The following is a 22121-nucleotide window of genomic DNA, read 5'->3' as shown; positions in this document are numbered from 1 at the left end:
ACATTGTTGACACATAATGTAATTTAAGTTGGGTAGTGTGAATGAAAGCCCAGCAGGGGTAATAATAGCCTCCTAATGAGAATCCTCGTTCGCTGTAGACCTCACTGAGATAGCCATAATGCATGGCTTTTTTAATAAAATAATTGTTACAGTTATTAAAGATGAATCTCATCAGAAGCAGGATGACAAAATAATTCATTACCAAAAGCATGGCTTTAAATAGCTGCAAATTAAATTTCATACAGAAAATATGCCTGTAGATGAATGGGATCGTTATTTCATAAATATTGGATTCAGTGTGCCCTTGGAAGACCAAAAAAAAAAAAAAAAAACACACATCCGAACATCCATTTAAAAAGTTCACTGCGAAACGCAGTTAATAAATGACTCTAAAACCACAAATAATTCTTACCACATATTTTAATTTGACAAAGGAAGAAAAGAAAAAAAAGCAGCAATGTGAATCGAGTTTAAAGGTCCGGGTCGGCGCGATATAAGGTTTGATAACGGGGTGCTTAATACGGATACCGCCAACATATAATTACTCAGATTATTTAGAGTTCCTGCTGTTTACTGAAGGCGTAGAAACTTCCCAGCAAGCACTTGGCATCTCCTGTCCTCTCTCACACACACAAACACACTCACACACAGCAGGATGTAAAGAGGAAAGCTTTATTAAGATCCTGCAGCCATAAAAGAGCGGGGTGACTAACCGGCTGCATTAGCGTCTAAAAGCCAAAGTTATTTAAACCCAATAAAACACTAATACATTGTTTGAGTGGAAGTTACAGTGAAGTTATCTTCACCTTAATAACATCACGGCCAGCTTGATGTTGTTTAGATCAATAAAGCCCATTACAAGAACAGGCCTCAACATAGATAACAGTGCTCAAGCGCAGTGATATAACACTCTATGGCATCTCAAAGAAGAAAGGAACCTTCTATTAAATAAAGAGGCCAATGGAAGGCCAATCGTAAGGCATGGTAATCTGATAAGAGGTGAGCGTGAGTGTTTTTAATACGTGCTACATTTGAATACACTGGGACTGTGGTTTGTGGGAGCCGTGTCGATGGTGAAGTGAGGTGGCATCTGTTAAGATTACGACCCTTCTTGGCAGGGCCGTGCACAGGGGGGTGGCCCGGTGGCTGGAGCCACTGCCCCTCTGCCCTCATCGACTGAGGTGCCCCTCTTCCCCACCCCCACCGCTCCGCTCAAAGTATTCCGCTGATTCCACTAATCCGCTCCAGGTTTTCCCGCTCGTTCCGCAGCGTCACTCACAGTATAGGACAATTCACGAAAGCTGGCTCATTAACAGGTAGGCTATGCAAGACAGTGGCTGAATCTGCGAAATTAGTCTGTTTTTGTATTTATGTCGGTAATGTTTTGCTCTTGGTCTTCTGGCTCTTTCTACTAGTGCTAACAACTTGTACAACCAGGGCTGGACTGGCCATCGGGGATACCGCGCACTTTCCTGGTGGGCCGACGTGCTTTTTAGGCCAATAGATCTCATACTCATACATTATTTTTATTAATTTTTTGTTTTCTTTTTCTTTTTAATGGCCCATAAAATTTGTACATCGGCGGCCCATTCGTTTTGTTTTGTTTTGCTTAATTGGCGGTGCTGGGTTTGTGCCGGTGTAATGCATTGGTCAGAAAAAGTTAGCGTTAGGTTTTTATTTTTTTTTCTTCTGACAGACCAGTTCATGAAACACGTAGATCAGCGGCCCATTGGCTCTTTTCTTGATTGACATTGGGCTGGCCCAATCACAACTTTAAACGAGTGAGCGAGCGTGCAGCAGTGTCAGTGTGTATCTGTCAAAATAGTCAGCGAGATGGAGAAGAAACGCAAGGAATGTGCAGAAAAACAGCGTGAAAAAATAGAAACAGGCCCTTAAAGCAGACACTGTAAAATGTGTCAAAACATACACTACCGTTCAAAAGTTTGGGGTCAGTAAGATTTTTTAATGTTTTTAAAAGAAGTATCTTCTGCTCACCAAGGCTGCATTTATTTGATAAAAAACAAAGTTATATTGTGAAATATTATGACAATTTAAAATGACTGTTTTCTATTTTAATATATTTTACATTGTAATTTATTCCTGTGATCAAAGCTGAATGTTCAGCATCATTACTCCTGTCTTCAGTGTCACATGATCCTTCAGGAATCACTCTAATATGATGATTTGATGCTCAAGAAACATTCATTATTATTATCAATGTTAAACAGGTGTGTACAATTTTTTTTTTAATTCTTTGATGAATAGAAAGTTCAAAAGAACAGCATTTATTTAAAATAGAATATTTTCTAACATTATAAATGTCTTTAATGTAACTTTTGATCAGTTTAACTCATCCTTGATGAATAAAAGTATTGATTTATTTTATTTCTTTCCCCCAAAAATAAAATAAAAATTCTTACTGACCCCAAACTTTTGAACGGTAGTGTTTAATGTTACAAAAGCTTTAGATTTCAGATAAATGCTGTTCTTTTGAGCTTTCTATTCATCAAAGAATCCTGAAATAAAAATGTAAATAACTGTATAACTGTTTTCAACATTGATAATAATCATAAATGTGTCTTGAGCATCAAATCATCATATTAGAGTGATTTCTGAAGGATTATGTGACACTGGAGTAATGATGCTGAAAATTCAGCTTTGATCACAATAATAAATGACACTTTACTGTATATTCAGATAGAAAACAGCTGATTTAAATTGGAATAATATTTCAGAATATAACTGTTTTTGTTTGCATTTTTTAATCAAATAAATGCAGCCTTGGTGAGCAGAAGATGCTTCTTTTAAAAACATTAAAAATCTTACTGACCCCAAACTTTTGAACGGTAGTGTATGTTTCCTGACCTTCATCAGCTCCTATGGCAGATGATGATAGTGAGGAGGATCAGGAGAGAGATGAGAAAGTGTAAAGCCTGCGGTAAGCAGAACTACTTTCAAAACACTTGAGTGTAGGAACCCATAACCCAGTTGCAGATTATTTCCACATATGCATAGTTGACGATTGCCGCAATTCACTAGAAATTTAATGAGAGGCGTTTGTAAACCATGTTTTCCGCCAAAATAAAAGCTTGATGCAGTTTGCGTCAAAATAAAAGATCATGTGCTTATCTCTTTCAAGTATAGAAATTGGTACAAAACTAATTTTGAAAGTTTCCTTTATTGTTTTAGTGCATTTGTTTTACAAAATATGGCTATAACTGTCATTGGATTAATATTATAACTATTATTATGTAGTAGGTTTAATGTAAATAGACACTGTAACTAAAAGAGGTTTGAATGTTTCTTTGTTTAATTTGCACACTGAATATGGGTTGGAGCTTTTAATTTTTAACTCTCAAAGTGCACCAGATTGATGAATTTAACATTAAAATGCACAAAATTTTCTTATGGGGGAGCATGCCCCCGAACACCCCTAGAGGACCCGAGGTCCACCCACCACGGTTTTACCAAAAATCCTGTGAGAAACACTGGTATTGCTATGCCAATGCAGCTTATATTTTGTTTTAGGCATCATCACTGTATTAATAAATGTCAAATTTGTACTTATTTCATCTGTTAACTCTCACTCGTTCATATACTCACTCATTACATGGCATTAGTGGTTTTAAGGAATTGGAGTTGGTTTGCATATATTTAAGGGCGTGCAAAGATGGGTGGTGTTTATGATCATATAGTGGGCCAGTCTGGGCCAAAATGCCAGGGCCGATTTATTTATTTATTTTCCCAGTCCAGCCCTGTATACAACATATCCACCTTCTTAGAATTAGCTGCTTGTCTAATCAAATTATTGTACTCTTGATCAGATCTAATACAAATAACAAAATTTTCTGCAAAATAACTTTGTAGTGTGCCAACCCCCCCAAAAAAACAAAATAGTGCCCCTTTTTTTGGTTTAGGCCACTGCCCCTTAAAATGTCTGTGCACGGCCCTGCTTCTTGGCCCCATCAGGCCTCCCCCAATCTTATTCCGGCGGCTACTCTCAGTCTAAGCTTGAACTCTAGTCAAGTCAAGTCAAGTAAAGTTTATTTATATAGCGCTTTTCACTATACAGATTGTATCAAAGCAGCTTCACAGTAGTAAATTAAAATAATACATCTATGTTTGTTTCTAGAGGAAAACGTCCACGTTTGGTAATGCTGATCAATAGTATTGTTGATTGATTAATTAAATAAAATATCCCCGAATGAGCAAGCCAAAGGCAACAGTAGCAAGGAACCGAAAAACTCCATCAGGTGACCTAATGGAAAAAAAAAACCTTGGGAGAACCAACTCTACCACTATATCAGTAAATGGACAGACATTTCAGTCTGAGCCTAACGTAAATATATCTCTATACAATACTACAATATCGATAATATTTTTATTTCATTATTTATATGTTAAGTACACCTTCTGTTGATGGATTTTTTCAAAGATTTTAAACAGCTGTACAGTATTTTAAGAATATTGAGTGAAAACATAACTTATGGTTCAACCAATAGCTTGAGTCTGGGGGCGGGACCACTTGCCAGACTGACCAATAGAAGATGAGGGGTGTTCCGCCAATTTGTTTGGAAACAATCATTTTTCGCAGTTATATTTGGTGTCGCTACAGTGCCATGGAAATTACACAAATCAGTTGTAAGTAAGTTTACAGAAACCATTCCCGCCTCAGTTAAAAAATAAAAGGTAATTGTAAGATAACATTTAAAAAGGTACACTATGTAACTTCTGGCCCCCAAACCATTTTGCGGAATAAAATCGTTTTGGTTGTGCTTCGGTGTGTCTGTGCGGACGAATATGGTTAACCTACTGCTCATAAAACATTCACTACTAGGCTTAAGAAATATAACCAATTTAGATGGAAAGTATCTTAAAAAAAAAAAAATTCGCTTGTTTCTGCTGCTCTTTTTTTTGCCTGTGTTTTGATCCGGAGATTCTTTACTCTTTCAGAAGATGCGTAATTGCGCCCCCTACCATTTAACATCGAAAACACGGAAAGCCAGAAAATTTCGTCAATGGAGGGGAAAGAGTTAATAGACACAGTAATTACTTGAAAATAAATTCCAGCACAGTGCTACAACAATCATAATGAAATCACCCTTAACAATAATGCTTTAAAATGAAATATGATAGAGAGCTACACATGTGATTTATCAGTTCAATAAAATACCTTACTATCCTGTTCAGAAATAAAAATGGCATTTCATATCCCTCGCCGATGTCGATTCTCGTTTTATTACAAGCTCTTTATTACGAACGCGAAGAGATCGCGTTCTCTTTTTGCCGGCAGACTCGCATCTATTCTGCTTTTTTTTTTACAGGTGATTCCCCGGAACCATCTCACTAGGTCTATAATATGAACACTTATAATAGGCTGGCTTACTATAATGAATCAGGGTGAGACAAAAACATGGTTGGAACAAGAACTAATGATGTATTGACTTATTTAAAATGTTAATTTTGAACAAAAAAGTTACATATTTTACCTAATATAAAAAAAAAAAATAGGAAAGATTTTTTTTAAAACATCACATTGTGAGATTTAATTGTCACAGAGATACATAAAGTCACAATTACTTGAAATAAAGTCACTTTAGAAACAAATGTCCATATGATTTCTCATAGTTATACAGTATGTGAGGGTTTGCCATTTAAACAAGGGCCTATGTTCTGTGCTAGTCCACCAGGTGATGCTCTGACATCTCACCGTAACGTCTGACGCCTGATAACATGATAACATCCACACATAACAGAGACACAAATATTTCAACAGACATAAAACCAAATAAATTCCTTTGTATTGCATACACAATACCAAAATATCTACCATACCGATGTGGTGCAGTAATAGACGATAATGCTATCATCGCAGGAATGGTAAAACAATGACATTCACCTTGCACTATGCTGAATTCAAACAGTCCTGGCCAGGAAAGTCTGTTCTGTGCAAAGAAACCAAGCGAATTAACTTTTCTTTTTCTTTTTTCGTTGTTGTTGTTTACCCAATTCTAGTTATCAAGCTTGACTCCAGACAGCCTTTCAGAAAACTGTTTCGGTGTGGTCAACAGACAGGAAGTGATGAAAAGCATAAATGGTTTTGAAAGGGAGAGCGAGACAATGTGTGTGTATTGAAGTGTGTATGTATAACAGTGTGTTTTTTCTGGTGAGAGGTGCAAACAAAGGCCTGAGGATTGCAGGTCTGACAGACACCCTTACACAAAACCACAGGAAAGACTGTTTTGATGTTACCTCTCACACCACACGCTCTGTGATAAGAAAGAAAAAAAAAAAAGGAAGAGATCTGTAACACAGGGTTGAAAAGTCCCTTCATGGGGGTTTCACTGCTGCGTGTTTCAGAAGAAAGGGCCCGTCGGCACAGCGCAAACAATAAATATGCTGCGTGATCTTGGTGTAAGGTCTACCAAACGTGACTGTTTTCAGTCTGTCTTCATAAACTCTCACACATCACACATCTTGTTTTGTGTTTGCTGACATCTAACGTAATAGTTAAAAACTAGCTTGTTGAATACAAGCTACTATAGTTAGCATATTAAACGCATCATCAAGGTAACACACAACACTAAAAAAAAATTCATAAAATGTAACAAAGCAAGCTAATGTACATCACCTATAAGAAAAAGGAGAAGAAGCAAAACTATTTAATTAAAAAATATAATCATATGTGATGTCACACACATCTTGGAATGTCCTGTTAGTTTTTTTCATGGTAAATTATATGGTAAAAAAGTTTTTATTTGACAGTATTTTATGGTAAAATTACAAGTTACAAAGTTCACCCAAAAATGAAAATGTTGTCAGTTTACTCCCCCTCATGTTATTCCAAACCTGTATGAGTTTCTTTCTTCTGCTGAATTCAAAAGATGATACTTTGAAGAATATGGGTAACCAATGAGTTGATGGGCCCCATTGATTGAATGGCATGAAAAGAAAAAAATTCCACGGAAGTCAATGGGGCCCATCAACTGTTTGGCTACTCATATTCGTCAAAGTATCTTCTTTTGTGGTAAGAGGAAGAAAGAAACTCATACAGGTTTGGAACAATTTTTTGGTGAACTATGCCTTAAAACCATTTACAGATTTGTCTGACAAAAACAAAACAAAAAACAATGATTTATTTAAAGTTAAAAAAAGGTTTAGTTGAGTTTAAAACTATTCAGGTGAGCATCGACTGCATCTGGGTGTCTGCGACTGAAATTTCCCCCTGCATCTTTCTGCTTTTGTTTTTCCGTTAGCAAAATGTGACCCCACTAAAAGCCACAAAAACGTCAGGGCATTCCAAGATCGGTGCCATGTCTCTTCGTTGTGGTATGACTGGGCTGCCCACATATTGATTTACGCAACCCGAATTACCTTTCTGCCGTCCCGGGGGACGACCAAAAATCTCTGAGCAAATTTGCTCAGCCACTCCGCATGCAGAGGAAGAGTCGGTAACTTGAGATCGAGCTGGTCCAAATGGATTCCTGTGAAGGTGACGATAGAGAATAATATCTCCACAGAGATGATAGTTTTTGACAGTGTAATATTACTGGACGATAAATATACAGCGCTGAGGAGGCGAAAAAAAAGAAAAAGAGAGGAAAGCTGCCGCCAGCTGAGTACGAAAGCATAAATAAGGTATTTTACCTTCGTCAGTTATCCGTCTTTTGACACGCAAGCTGAGCACACTGTAATTAACACGGAAAGAGATAATGGGGTCTCTACCCGCTGATCAATCTGCCATATAGATCATCCGTCTCTTTTACAATGCCACGTTAACATTATTTAAAAAAAAGAGTGAGAAAAAAAATTCAGCCACAGATATTAGCCTTTTTTTTTTATATATAGCTACTGTAGCTTGATACGGTTTATGGGTTTATTGACATGGCTGTTTACACCATGTTCACAAAAGAGCCGCTCTTTTCTGCATACAGCACATAAATACATACATCGATGCAAAATGGTGCGGTCCGAAAGACTGTATTGACTGACTATTGGGTCTGCTAGATAATGGACTCAAAAACAAAGATGTGAATTGTGTTTACAAGAGACGAAACTAAAGAGCCACATGACAGAAATGCTACAACTCTACTCAGGAAGCATAAGCTGTAGTGTGTGTGTGTGTGTGTGTGTGTGTGTGTGTGTGTGTGTGTGTTTCTGTAACCCAACCGGGAGATAAACAGGCCTGTTGTTTGTTTGGATTTCTCAGCTCTGCACATGTTTGTCAGGTCTAGATCCACTTTCACAGATTTACTGCTCCTGTCCCCTCTGGCCTAGTGTACACTAGTGTTCTCAGAGACCGCTTTAATGGACAGATTCCTGTTCCTGCTCTCCAGGGGACAGGCACAAACACGTCAGCTACATGAAGATCTAGTCGAGCCGTAGCCTAGTGGTTAGGGCACATGCTCTGACACTTCGGGTTTGTAAGTTTGAGCCTTGCTGGTGTAATTTTGCATGCTGTTGCCCCTTTTCTTTGCATTACTTCCTAGTGTACCATTCAAAATAAATTATATGAATTAAATGTTATTACATTTTTATTAAATAGAATTACATTACCATTCAAAAGTTTGAGGTCAGTAAAATCTTTTAATGTTTTTGAAAGTCTCCAATGATCCCCATGGCTTTCATCAAAAATACAGTAAAAACAGAAATATTGTAAAATATTATTATGATTGAAGATAACAGTTTTCTATTTTACTATGTTTTAAATTTGAATTAATTTCTATGAAGGCAAAGCTGAGTTTTCAGCATCATTACTTCAGACCGCAGTGTCGCATGGTCCTTCAGAAATCATTCTAATATGCTGATTTGGTGTTCAAGAAATGTTTCTTCTTATTATCAATGGTGAAAACAGTTGCGCATTTTTTACAGATACTTTATAGGATTTTTTTTAACAGTTCAAAAGATCAGCAATTATTTGAAATGTAATTTTTTTAACAATGTAAAAGTCTTTAATGTAAATTTTGATCAATTTCATGCATATTGCTGAATAAAGTATTAATTTCTTTCAAAAAATGTTTGCTGACCTTTGAACGACATTGTATAGACAAATATATATATATATATATTTTTTAGTTTTATAATATATATATATGTATATATATATATGTATATATATATGTATATATGTATATATGTATATATATATATATATATATATATATATATATATATATATATATATATATTGCTGAATAAAGTATTAATTTCTTTCAAAAAATGTTTGCTGACCTTTGAACGACATTGTATAGACAAATATATATATATATATATTTTTTAGTTTTATAATATATATATATATATATATGTATATATATATATGTATATATATATATATGTATATATATATATATATATATATATATATATATATATATTATAAAAAAGATAGTTAGTAATGGATAGGAAAAAATCATATTTTACTTCAAATGTACAGTATGCCCAGTGTGGACCAAGGAGTTCCTGTTTTAAATCAGTTTGACAAATCCTTCACTGAATGAACTCACTAAATCAGACAGAGCTCTTGTGAATCATCTTCTGACTCACTTGCTAAAAAAAATAATAATAGTAATTTTTTTTTTTTCTTTTTTTTTTCATTTTTTGGTCGCATAAAGAAAATCTTACTGATCACAAACTTTTGAACTTTTGTGTATATGTATAGGAAATCCAATAGGTGCATCCAATTAAATCCACAAAAATATGGAAAATTAGGTGCTATATCAAACAGTGAACATCATCCACTACAGAAAGTAGTTTAACAAGGACAAATCATAACACCTTGAAATCAAAATACCATATCTCCTTAATAAAGCTTTCATGATGTTCAATGTATTCATCATTACCCAAAGTCTGCTCTCTCAGCTCAAACTTCACAGAATTTGTCATTAGTGCAAGGCTAAACGGTCAGTGCGCCACTTCTCCTATTTAGACAAGCGATCCGTGAATAAAAAGTAGATCTGATGTCTCATTGCGTTTTTAGGCCTCATTAAGGCCATTAACCTTATATGATTAGATGGAGAATTTTAATGTCAAAGAACAAGTCACTTGGTTTCCCATTGCATATCACAAATAGATTTCACAGCCTTTAAAAAAAAAAAAAAAAAAAGAAGAAAACTCACTATTCTCCTTTTCTAAGAAAAAAAAAACACTGATATCTCTGATGTATGACAAAGAAGTTGAAATTGGTCCCATAAACAGGAATATGACGAAGGAAGTGTATCTGATTTACATCGGCCTGTTGATTGTTTCTGGGGTTTGTGGAAGACATCCACCTCAAATGACTATGAGCGTCACATGCTAATCGCTGATTCAATGCTATACAGCAGTGGTAGGATGTTTGATTCTTCTTGTGGGACTGCGTTTGGTTCACTGCGGTGACTAGAAAGGTAAAGGGCCCAAAAAACGTAACACATGACCTTTCTACATATCTGAGACAATTAAACACCCCCTACACTCACACACCCTCGACTGTCCTTCTCATCCTCCGCTCTCTTTCCCAGTGACCTGCACTAACCTGTTCTCATCTCTCTTCACCCAGACAGGAAACAGCGTTGAGGGTGTGCTGGTGGATCCAGCCCAGAATCTAGACCAGCTCCACAATACAGGCCACCACCCCGATCTCCAGCCTGCCCCCATCAGACCGAAGCAGGGGGGCACATCCTGTGTGAAACCGCATTCTTAGCTAGCATCACACTGTAAATAAATGCTTTCTCTTTTATTTGCTCTCTCTCTCTCTCTCTGCTTCCGTCAACTGTCACAGCCTGTGCCTCCAATCACCTTCGAGTCCAAACAGGAAAGTGAAAAGAGAGGGGAGAGATAGGAGATATGGGCGTTAATTTGCTGCTCGCTGCAAGTTGCTCTGGTGCTTCCTACAAACACACACACACGCACACACACACACACACACACACACACACACGGCCAGCTGCCTGGGACTCCATCCCGGACTTGTTCTTTTCCTGATGCTCACTGTTACGACATCGGCCCACCGCCGGCCAGCGAAACAGGAAGTTAGGAAGCTAGGTGTAACAAAGCTTTTGTGAAGGCGGAGAAGGGACAGTGAATAAGACTGAACAAACACCACTAAAGCAGTCATTAATATCGGACTGATTTGCGGTTATATTGCAGAGCTAATCCAACAGAGAAAGTCATAAATGAGATCTCTTTAATATCTCAATTGTTACTCCTACAAAGCAATGAGGTTAAAAGGAGAGGAACTGAAGATGTTTGCCTTGCTGATTTTTCTCTTGAGAAAAATACTAATATTTGACCTGTCGCAAGAGTTCAGCAGAGATCTCAACACACTTAAAATTAAAGGTTCCAAAACAAGGTTATCATCGAAATCAATGAAACAGAACAGTGCATTGAACAGTTTCCACAGAACCATTTTTTCTTAGTGTTAAGAACATTAATAATCTAAAGAAACTTTTTCCACATTAAAAATAAATAAACTGTGCAATGGAAACATCCATGGATGTTATTGCAACCATAGATTTCAATAAAGAACCTTTTTTAAGAGTGAATGTCTCAAAATATGCTCAGGATACAATCTAGTAAGTCTGTAATCAGTCTGTAAGTCTGTAATCAAAAGTCAGAGATTTCAATGTGATCTCAAACATTTCTAATCAAATTGAAAATTGAGCTGTGCCATTAACCTTTATAATTGTCCCTTGTTTCTATTTAAAATCCCCCCCAATAAATTGAAGGTGAAACATTGTTTAAATTTGATACATCTCTCATGCATGTTAAAATACGTAATTTAATGTGCATGTAGCCTATCTCTTGTCTATATGTGCTGTGTAAGAAATCACTGGGAAAGCGCTAAGAGCCTGACTCATTCGTGTTGCTAGATCTTGCAAGCAAATCAGCAAACAAGAACAAGCTCATAAAAAAATAAAAATAAATGGAAATGCTTAAGACCGAAATATTGCTCACTTTAATAACTCCATAGACTGGATCGCTTTGGGTCAAGCTGAAACAACAAGACCAAAAATTAAAATAATATTTTTAAACTTTCACAGTTTCTGGAATGAGTCGTGTTCCGTACACACAGAGCGATAATTTAGGGGACTCACTCTCGCTTTTAAATGTGGTTTTCACTCCTGAGACTTTGCAGTGTGTATGTGGCAAAAAAGCTCATTTTTGTCTTTTTATTTAGAAAAAAACCTCTGAAACCAAGTCATTACTTGAAGTTCTCAGTTATGTTTCATTTACGTCTCCTGAGATATTAAAGACCTTTCTTTCCTGTTTATCTAGAAAGAAAGAAATATTTGTGTGAAAATGCATGACTAATTACTGATTTAGCACTGACCTTTTCAAGGAAATGACACATTTAAAAAAACGAACATAAGCAGATTCATTTATCAAATCAAGTCTTATTACAGAGAAGTGAATCAAGAGAAATATAACAGGATGGGAAACAAACTTGCTGCAACTACAAGGACGTACAACAAAGGTGTTCATAAAATCAGCCCTGAGTGAGGTGGACACATACAGCATTGAGACCCCCTGCATTAGCCTGCAGTGTGTGTTACACAGAGGCAATTAAGGCAGGCTACTGATCTAATGAACTTTTTAGTGTGTATGTGTGTGTGTGTGTGTGTGCTGTGTTAAGTTGTGAAGCAGGCCGTATGTTGAGCCACTGCTAAATGAGTGTTGAGTTTCAGTTGCCCAGTCAGAGGGCTGTAGGCCTAATGTAAATGTATGTGTGTGTGTGTGTGGATAGCCGTCAATAACCAGATGCTTGGAAAAAGAAAAACATCACACAGTACTTGCATTTCCATGCCCGTCGGGGTGGTCTTGAACTGTGTGTGGGGGGCTCCTAAGCTGTTGTTAATTGCACAGCCACAAATATGCAACTGGCCAAAACATGATTCAATCTGTACTCAATTCACTAAACAGCATTTTTCTGCTTGACTGACTGATGGGCAATGGTACAATTACAATGATTTGCTTAATCTATCTGTCAAACCAATCCCAGAGGATAATTTTATCGCTCAAGGGTTGCTCTTTTTTTTTTTTATAGCTCCGGAGAATTGGAGACATGGAGTTACTCTTCAAAGTTCAACTTTGTCTCAAGTGTTCCTCCATGAATGAAAAGACAAACTGTCATACAGTAAGTGTATAGAGCTAAAGTCGATTGAATAGGTCAGATAACGTGATTGTGGGAGAATTTTATGAGAATTTTTTAGATCATATTGGTATCTCTGACTTTTTGGATAGCATGGATTGAAACTCTAGAGCAGTAGTTCTCAACAAGGGGGCAGAGGTCTCAGAATGACATAAATTGAATAATTAATTGAATATATTAACATTTCCAGTTTCTGTTAAAAGTTTGGAAAAAAGCAATTTTGTAAAAATTCCACTGAATATTGTGTTGGACAATGGAGTCAAAAAGGTTGAGAATCACTGCTCTAAAGCAAATAATGTACATGTAATGCTTCTGGGGTGTTTATTAGGAGAAAATTCTGACTAACAGGAGTCAAGTCACTTTCCATTTATTCTAACTACTGTGAATGAGAAATAAAGAGATGTCATAGAGATCTCATTCCTGATTTCTCTTTCCTATAGGATGAAATTTGCTTTTGATGAGCATCAAGGTCCAATTTAATATTTCTCTCTATCACTTTACAATCAGATGAACAAAGAAAATCATTGTCAGCAAAGTGAGATGTTAATCACTGATGGTGAGAATATGTGGAGAGGTCTTGGGCTAGTCCAACTCAAGTGCAGGGGTGTGCTGAGATTGTCCAAAGTTTATTACCGATTGTTTCTAAGTTTATTATTAGTAGATGATGAGGAAATGGTAGCATCTGTTTTATTGTTGCTTCAAATTAACCTTCAACTCTGGAAAAAAAAAATGGTTGGGTGACCTCTCTATTTTGGGAGATATTATTCATGCCTCCCTACATACACACACACACGCATACGATCACTCTGCATAGTGAAATGTCAGAGACACAAAGGGCATACCAACACACACAAGACATCATGAGCCCTTTTGAACACACAAGTTACAATAAATTATGGTGAGAAATTACAGTATGTGATGCATTTTAGTAACTAGTTACTAAACAAAAAATGAGAAATGTAGTAACTAACTTTTTACATTTGATGAGAGTTGTGTTTTCCAACATGAGTGGTTGCTAGGTAGTTACTAGAGGTGTAACATTAACAGTTCAAATAACTCAGTTCAGTTTTTAATCGCAATTTTAGGGTCATGGTTTCAGTACGGTACGATATGTGCTGTGTTCAGGGACTACTGTAATTTAAAAAATAAAATTAAAATAAGAACAAATACAATAGATCATTGATACAAATAAAATAAGAGTTCTTTTCATGTTTTTCTAGTATTTAACAGTAGTGTTCAGGTACAGAAATTGAAGTAATCAAATGTAAAACAACATTGCATATAATCTTCACTGTATAAATTAAATAAAGATTTATCATTAAAGTTACAAAAGCTATTCAGTCAAGAGTAGTAAGTGATTTCCTTGTCTTTTGTTGTTTGATAAACATTAAAAACACAGCGAGCAGGAATATTAGGCTGCTCTCACTGAGATATAATGTACACATGGTTTGTTTTTCTCGACTGTTTACGTTTAGACATAACCTAAGTTTGCAAGGATACTCGACAAGATGGGCATGTTGAAATAATTTTTGTGTGAATTTGTCCATTCAAACTTGAAAGAGAACGCGATATTTGCGCTCTGTCCGAGACGCAGGTTTGCACGCTTCGAATGAGTGCATGCACAATTCTTCTTACAGCGCACCAGAGTTCTCGTTCATGTCTTCTTGCGCTTGAATATTTAAATTGGCCAGGCTTAAATAAAAATTTAGTTTAAACACAGATCGCAATGTGTGCTGTTCAGGTCTTACCTGCACTTGCGTGCTATCAACACCTGGGGTGATGACGGCATAAATGACAGGTCATATTACAGCATACGGTACTCGCATAAAACAAAGTTTATGGGGAATTAATTAATTACATTATATAGAGCTTTTCTTTGCACTCAAAGCGCTTTAAATAGAATGGGGAATCTCCTCAACCACCACCAATGTGCAGCATCCACCTGGATGATGCGATGGCAGCAATATTGCGCCAGAAATCCCACCACACACCAGCTAATTGGTGGAGAGGAGACAGAGTGATGAAGCCAATCAGTTTATATGGGGATTATTGGGATGCCATTTTGATGGACAGAGGTCAATGGGCAAATTTGGCCAGGATGCTGGGGTTACACCCCTACTCTTTTTTCAAAGGAAATCCTGGGATTTTTAATGACCACAGAGAATCAGGAGCTCGGTTTAATGTCTCATGCAAAGGATGAGACAGAAAGTGCATCCATTGACAGAAACAGCCTAACTCTGTTTCACACTTTATTTTCAATAAACCGTATTATGGATGCCTATGCATTGTTAGATTTGAGATGAACCACAATGCAAGTGCATGCTAAACCGTGGGTGGAGAACAGTAAGTTTTTTTTACTGAGAACCGTTACACCCCTAGAAGTTACCAGGGTGTTCTGGGTGGTTACTAACGTTTTTTTTTTTCTTATGTAAAAAGAGGTTAAAAAGTCACAATGCAAGTATATTTTCAGCCATTTTATAGTCTGGCAGACAAATACAAAACTCCTCTCTACAACAACTGCACAATTTGTGAAGGAATCATTCTTTTGAGACAGAATCGGTTAATCTAGCTCTCAGAACAAGACTAAATGACGACTGAATCAAACTGAACTCAAACTGAACAGAGTTCAGAATTTCTCTCGAATTTAACTCACAAAGGTAAACAGCTCACTGCACAGGAAGCATTTTGGTGAAAAACAACTTTTATTTTTGATCCGTTCCTCACACAAACCCATTGTAAGAATTTAAAAGACTTGTAATATAGCATGTGAGTCATATGGACCATGCTTTTGATACTTTCACCTTTCTCTGTGACCTTTTTGAAACTCGAAACCACCAGTCCCCATGTGAACTATTTGCATGGGAAAGAACAACCAGTAGAATGAAGAAAAAAAACATACAGGTTAGGAACAACATAAAAGGTGGGTAAATGATGAAAGAATTTTCATTTTTGCATGAACTATTTCTTTAAATATGATAACGTATGGAGGAACGGTCCTGGAGCAAAACCGGTGGGCAAATGCACCATCAGCAGTTGTGCAAGTCAAATAAGGAAGGGAGGAAGAGAGAGAGAGAGAAAGAAAGAGACCCCTAAGTGCTTTCTCTCGCTGGCACAGAACAATGATTCACGCCATTGCCTGCTGTATCCCACAAATGAGGCATTACGTACAGCGGTTACTGCAGGAAATGCGTCCTCTCTGTTTCTCTCAACACTCATTTCATTCCCATCCTTCTGTTTTCCTCTATTCATCCTCCACTTCACATTGTATCAGAGCAGGCGGAAGGTCTCCCACCACGACGGGCTGCAAAATAACAACTGTCACCTTCAGCACAATTCATTAAAGCAATTTAACGTTGCCGCCTTCCAACGTAATTTTTATAATTGAAATTTAATTCTCCTACGATATTATTTTTTGGAAGGAGGGGGTTAATTGACATTTGTGGTAATTAATTGCCAGGCAGAGAGATGTTTATGTGGAGAAGTTAAAAACAAAAAATGGCACGGAGAGCAAAAGAGAGGGGCGACGTGCTGAGACGGTCTCATCATCACAGCCGTCCCTCCTGCGGATTAAAGGAAAGGAGAAGGATGGAGGGATGGAAGGAGCGACTTCACCTCGCAGTCGGGGATTTAATTGTGCAAGGATTCCATTACCTCGGCACAAATGTCACGTTTGCTTCTGATCAGTGGCAAAGGCAGGGACTGGCACCGTGCCAGTTCTACAGCGCAGAAAAGTGTTCTGCCAGTCGCAAATATACAAGCACGCTCACACGAGGCTGCAAAGTGAAAAAGACAGGAAGGCTCATGAATGACGCCCAAGTGTAAGTGTGAAGGGACAGTGACATAAAAAGTGGGGCAAAGGCATATGGGCAGAAGTATCAACCACTGAGTAGAAGAAAACAAACCCAGCCCAGATAAAAAAATATATATATTTTGAGAAAGTTTGAGGTTTCAGGATGACTGTTCTCGTAGACAAGACATAGGAGATCTCTTTAATGTGTCAGGATTTTTTTCTTTCTTCAAATTCTTCCAAAACTAAACACTTACAGTACGTCAACAAATGCTTCATTTGTTTCCTCTTTTTTTTTTTCAAGGGCATTTTATGAGAAACTTCTGAGACAAAGTTGATATTTAATTGAAGTGCATGTGAAAAAAAAAAACATGCAACAAATCATGTCTTCTGAGATATGAAAGAGTGATTAAAAGAAAACAATCATCCGGGTGTAGTGAAATATGTACATCGTTATTACTGCAATGCAAAGCAAAAAGAAAAAAGATGCAGCACAGCAGATAATATTCAATCGTGTGGTTTCAAGGAAGAAAAACTTAAGAGAACATACCACAGTCACTTGTTTGGATGAGATTTACATTCCATTGTTCCAATCAGAATTCAGAAAAGGGAACACAGGGGCGGAACCATTGGATACGGTGCAGCCAGCTAAATCTGAAATACAAAATGAGTAAAAGACAAGAGAAAGACACAAGTGCATATTAAGGTCAGCAAAATTACACACAGGAATTGATACCATTCTCTAAAGGTGGGGGAAGTCCCTTAAATTCACTCAACCCACATAAACCTGGATGATGACTCAAATGAGAAAGGAAAAAGGCAAAACGTGATGAAATCCGACCACAAATGCTTAATTTGGTGACAAATTAATTCCAGAACTGACCTAAATGCATCTTAACGCATTTTCAGATGTTCAACGGCAAGCATTTCTGACACTTGTGATATTTATACAGAACATCTGATAATCAGCTCAAATCTGCAGTGCTGTTCTGATGAATGGTAGTGACTCGAGGGACGACTCATCTAAGAAAATTCTGCGGCCACACACTACTTGACAGAATTCTCTGGAACATTTTGTCAGATCCCGTAAGTCGGTGACACGTGGCTTAGACCAATCAGCATCAGTGGAGGTGATTTGCATAGTAAAACGCTTATTGCAGAGGTCAGCAGTTACTCAAGTGTGTTCTCAGTAAGAGCGACAGGGAGACAAAAAGAGAGAGTGACAGAAAAAGGAGGGGGTAAAAGAATGTGAGATGGTAAAAAAGAGAGAGAACAGAAAGTGACGAAAACGGAGAGGAGTGTTTGTCCTCCGTTAACCCGGCGCAGGTCTGCTTGGTGTCATTTTATTAGTGTGAGGGCAAATTGCTTTGCTATTGATGCCATGCTATTCAACAGAAGGCTAGGCGATACATTTAATATTTACGATGTATCTGAAAGTATTTTGATGGCAATATAAAATTAACCAACATTGTGAACATTGCAATGATTTTAATGCACTTTTTATTTGCCTATTATTTTTCCAAAAGACTACAGCACACCGGTTACTCTTGTCAGAATGATAGAGCCAAGACAGATATCTTAATAGTGCTTAAACATGACTAGCAAATGCAAATTGAATTGGGAAATTTGTGTGAATAAAACAAACATATTTCTTGTTTTAAAAAGCTTAGTAAAATATATGCTGTTTAGTGATATTGCTTATTAATAAACAGTTTATACATTTATTAATATTACTGTTTATTATTTTTTTGTACTTTTGGTTTGCAGTTTTATATTGGTGCAGGAATAAAAATAATAAAATACTGATTATTTAGTGAAAAACCACATGTCTTACTACATTTTACTATTTTTATTTCAAATATTTTGAATCAATTTAGCAACAATGTCAAAAAATAAAGAATTTATGAGACTTTTTTTTATATTTATATCTCTCTCTCTCCCTCTCTCTCTATATACACACACACACACAGGTATAAAAAAATAAAATAGAATAAAAATTCCCACATCAGAAAGCTAAGATTTGAATAATAAAAATAAAAAAACTGGTACATACAAACTCAGGCCCATCCCCACCTAGAGACCAAATATTCACAGTCTGCCCCCAACAGACCTAATAAAAATCAACCCTTGCATTACAGCTCATCTCTATGTAATTCCTCTGCATGGAATTCAGCAAGCTCTAACCCCCTTAGTTGGCCGAATTCCTCTGTTCCGTGTCGGGCGCTGAGCAGCTTCAGATAAGAGCCGCTCTGATTAGCCGCCCGCGTTCTTGTCATTGCTGCAGAAAATACACGATCCCAAAAGACCCCTCGCTGGTATTTATGACTCTCACATCACTGAACTCCAAAAATAGGGAGTTTAAAAGGAGCAATAGGACATAGCTACAGGTATAGAGAGAGAGAAAAGGAGGGAGGAGTACTGTAGTATTTGAAGAACAGCTAGAGCACACGAAAGTGAAAAAGAGGTGGAAACTACTCCAGGATAAAGATGGATCATTCAAACTTCCTTGAAAGAGAGGAAGAGAGTAAAAATCAGCCACATTTATATACCTTTAAATAAAAATGTTGACATCTTTACCAACAGGAAGTAGAATTAAAGAAACATGATCTTTTGGCAGGATACTTGATTCTTAAATGACAAGGCAACCAGTGTATATCCACATACATTTTATAGTTCTAAACTCTATGTCAGCAACAGTTAAATTTGTACTGTGGCTACTTTTACTACTAGACAAACCTAATCATTTAATTAATAATTTATATTCAAGCAGGCATTAAGTTTTTCTCACCTGTTTCTTTCATATATCTTAAGACATTTAATTGATTTATTGTTCATTAAGTCTCCTGATATATGAGGGGAAAACGGAGACAAACTTGATACATTAAACAAGTGAGAAATACATTGTGTCTGAGACATCTATAGGCTTCTATCTTCAATATGTATACAGTGGCTTGGGAAGGTATTCAAACCCCTTCATTTTTCCACATTTTGTTATGTTGCTGCCTTATATTAAACTACTTTAAATTATTTTTTTTTTTTCCCATTAATCTATACTCCATACTGCACCATAATGATGAAACAAAAAACAGATGTGACAACTTTGCAAATTTAATAAAAACAAAAAACTGAAATTACATTGCATAAGTATTCATACCCTTTTCTGGGACACATGAAAGTTAGCTCACAGGAGCATTCCAATTTCACATATAGAGGTTACCACACATCGAGTGGAGGTAACCTTTGCAAATTCAATTGAATGGGTATAATTTGGAAAGGCGCACATCTCAATAAGAGGTCTAACAGCTGAAAAACCAAGCCATGCAGTCAAAAGAACTGCCTATAGAGCTCAGAGACAGGATTGTATCAAGACACATATCTGGGGATGACTACAAAATAAATTATGTTGCATTGAAGGTTCACAGAAGCATGTAGCCTCCATTATCCTTAAATGGATGACGTTTGGAACAACCAAGGCTCTTCCTAGAGCTGACCTCCTGGCCAAACTGAGCAATTGATGGAGAAGGGCCTTGGTTAGAGTGCGGACCAAGAAGCTGATGGTCACTCTACTTAAGCTCCATTATCATTAATGAAGATGCGAGAAATTTACAGAAGGACACTTCACCAATCTCAGCTTTATGACAGAGTGGCCAGACTAAAGCCTCTTCTCAGTGAAGACACATGAAAACCCACTTGGAATTGGCAAAAAAAAAGAAAAGCACCTAAAGGACTCTCTCAGAATGTGACAAAAACAAGATTCTCTGGCCTGGCAAACCTCAATTACAAGCATCATGTATGGAGAAAACCAGGCACTGCTCATCACCTGCACAATGCCGTACCATCCCAACAGTAAAGTGTGGTGGTAGCAGCATCATGCTATGGGGGTGTTTTTCAGAGACAGGGACTGGCAACCTGCTGGAGTAGTAGAAGGAAAGCTCAACCATACAAAATATAGAGTTAGCCTTAATAAAAAACCTAGTCCAGAGCATTCAGAACCTTAGACTGGACAGAATGTTTGCCTTCAAACAGGACAATGACCCTAAGCACACAGCTAAGACAATGCAAGAGCAGTTTATGGGCAACTTTGTGAATGTCCTTGAGTGGCCCAGCCAAAGGCTTGAACCCAATCGATCAACTCTGGAGTAACCTGAAAATGGCTGTTCAGTGTCCACCAATGGTCACCATCCAACCTGACAGTGCTTGAGAGGATCTGAGGAGAAGGATGGCAGAAAATCGCTAAATGCAGATGTGGAAAGCTTGTCACATCATACCCAAAAAGGCTGTTAAGGTGCTTTAACTATACATAGGCCCTAAGTATTTAAACTCTTAACTCAGTGCTATGCACTTATTTCAGTTTTTCTTTTCTAATAAATTTGCAAAGTTGTCACAGATCGATGTGTTTTTTAATTTGTCATTATGGTGTATGGAGTGTAGACTGATGTGAAAAAGTAATTTAAAGTAGTTTATCACAAGGCAGCAACATTACAAAATGATAAATATGAAGGGGTTTGAATACTTCCACAAGCCGCTGTATATAGGCTATAATGTATGAGTGTGTGTTCTTAACACAGATGGACTCCAATAACATCATCGAAGATGATCCAGTGTCAGAACAAAGGGTCCAAATACTTATGTCAATGTTATATGATATTATATATATATATATATATATATATATATATATATATATATATATATATATATATATATATATTAGAGGTGGGCATAGATAACATTTTTTTATCTAGATTAATCTAGATTAATTTTGAAATTAATCTAGATTAAAATGGCTCATTTGAATTCTGCCGAAGGCATTCAGAATATGTGTGCTACCCAAATAATGACTACGGGTTTCTCAAGTCAGGTGGCGCATTAGACCAGGGGCTCATCTCCTGTTTCCAAAATGCATCACAAACTGCTTGAGAAAGCTGTTCTACTCATAGACTGTAAAAAGTTACTACTGTACTGTTACCGTCCGTAGGCAACATTAGGTAGGCCTATGTTATTATCAACTACTATAGGCTATCAATTAGGGATGGGCGATATGGCCTAAAATCCGTATTGTGATATACATTGCAGCCTCTTGCGATAACAATATTATAATAAAACCATTTCAGAACAGGTTACACAGACCCTGCTAAACAACTGCTAAATGATTATTTATTTATTTATTTTTTTAAGGGTGCATGTAGTTTTGAGAACATATAT

The 22121-nt window shown here is 36.9% G+C and overlaps 1 protein-coding gene across 5 annotated transcripts in view; it reads right to left on the bottom strand.

The window, feature by feature from the left end:
* Positions 1 to 22121, bottom strand: part of foxp1b (forkhead box P1b) — a 208046-nt gene that overhangs the window by 157056 nt on the left and 28869 nt on the right. For 4 of the 5 annotated variants that reach the window (XM_081381534.1, XM_081381536.1, XM_081381533.1 and 1 more), the window contains exon 3: positions 17467 to 17570. The exons of the other annotated variant lie outside the window; for it this stretch is intronic. The gene's annotated coding sequence lies outside the window, so the exon portion shown is untranslated. The remainder of the gene's footprint in view (positions 1 to 17466; positions 17571 to 22121) is intronic. 5 annotated transcript variants of the gene reach the window in all.

Source organism: Scardinius erythrophthalmus, assembly GCF_964197995.2.
Source record: "Scardinius erythrophthalmus genome assembly, chromosome: 12".
NCBI lineage: Eukaryota > Metazoa > Chordata > Actinopteri > Cypriniformes > Leuciscidae > Scardinius > Scardinius erythrophthalmus.
This window is presented reverse-complemented; position numbering and strand designations above follow the sequence as displayed.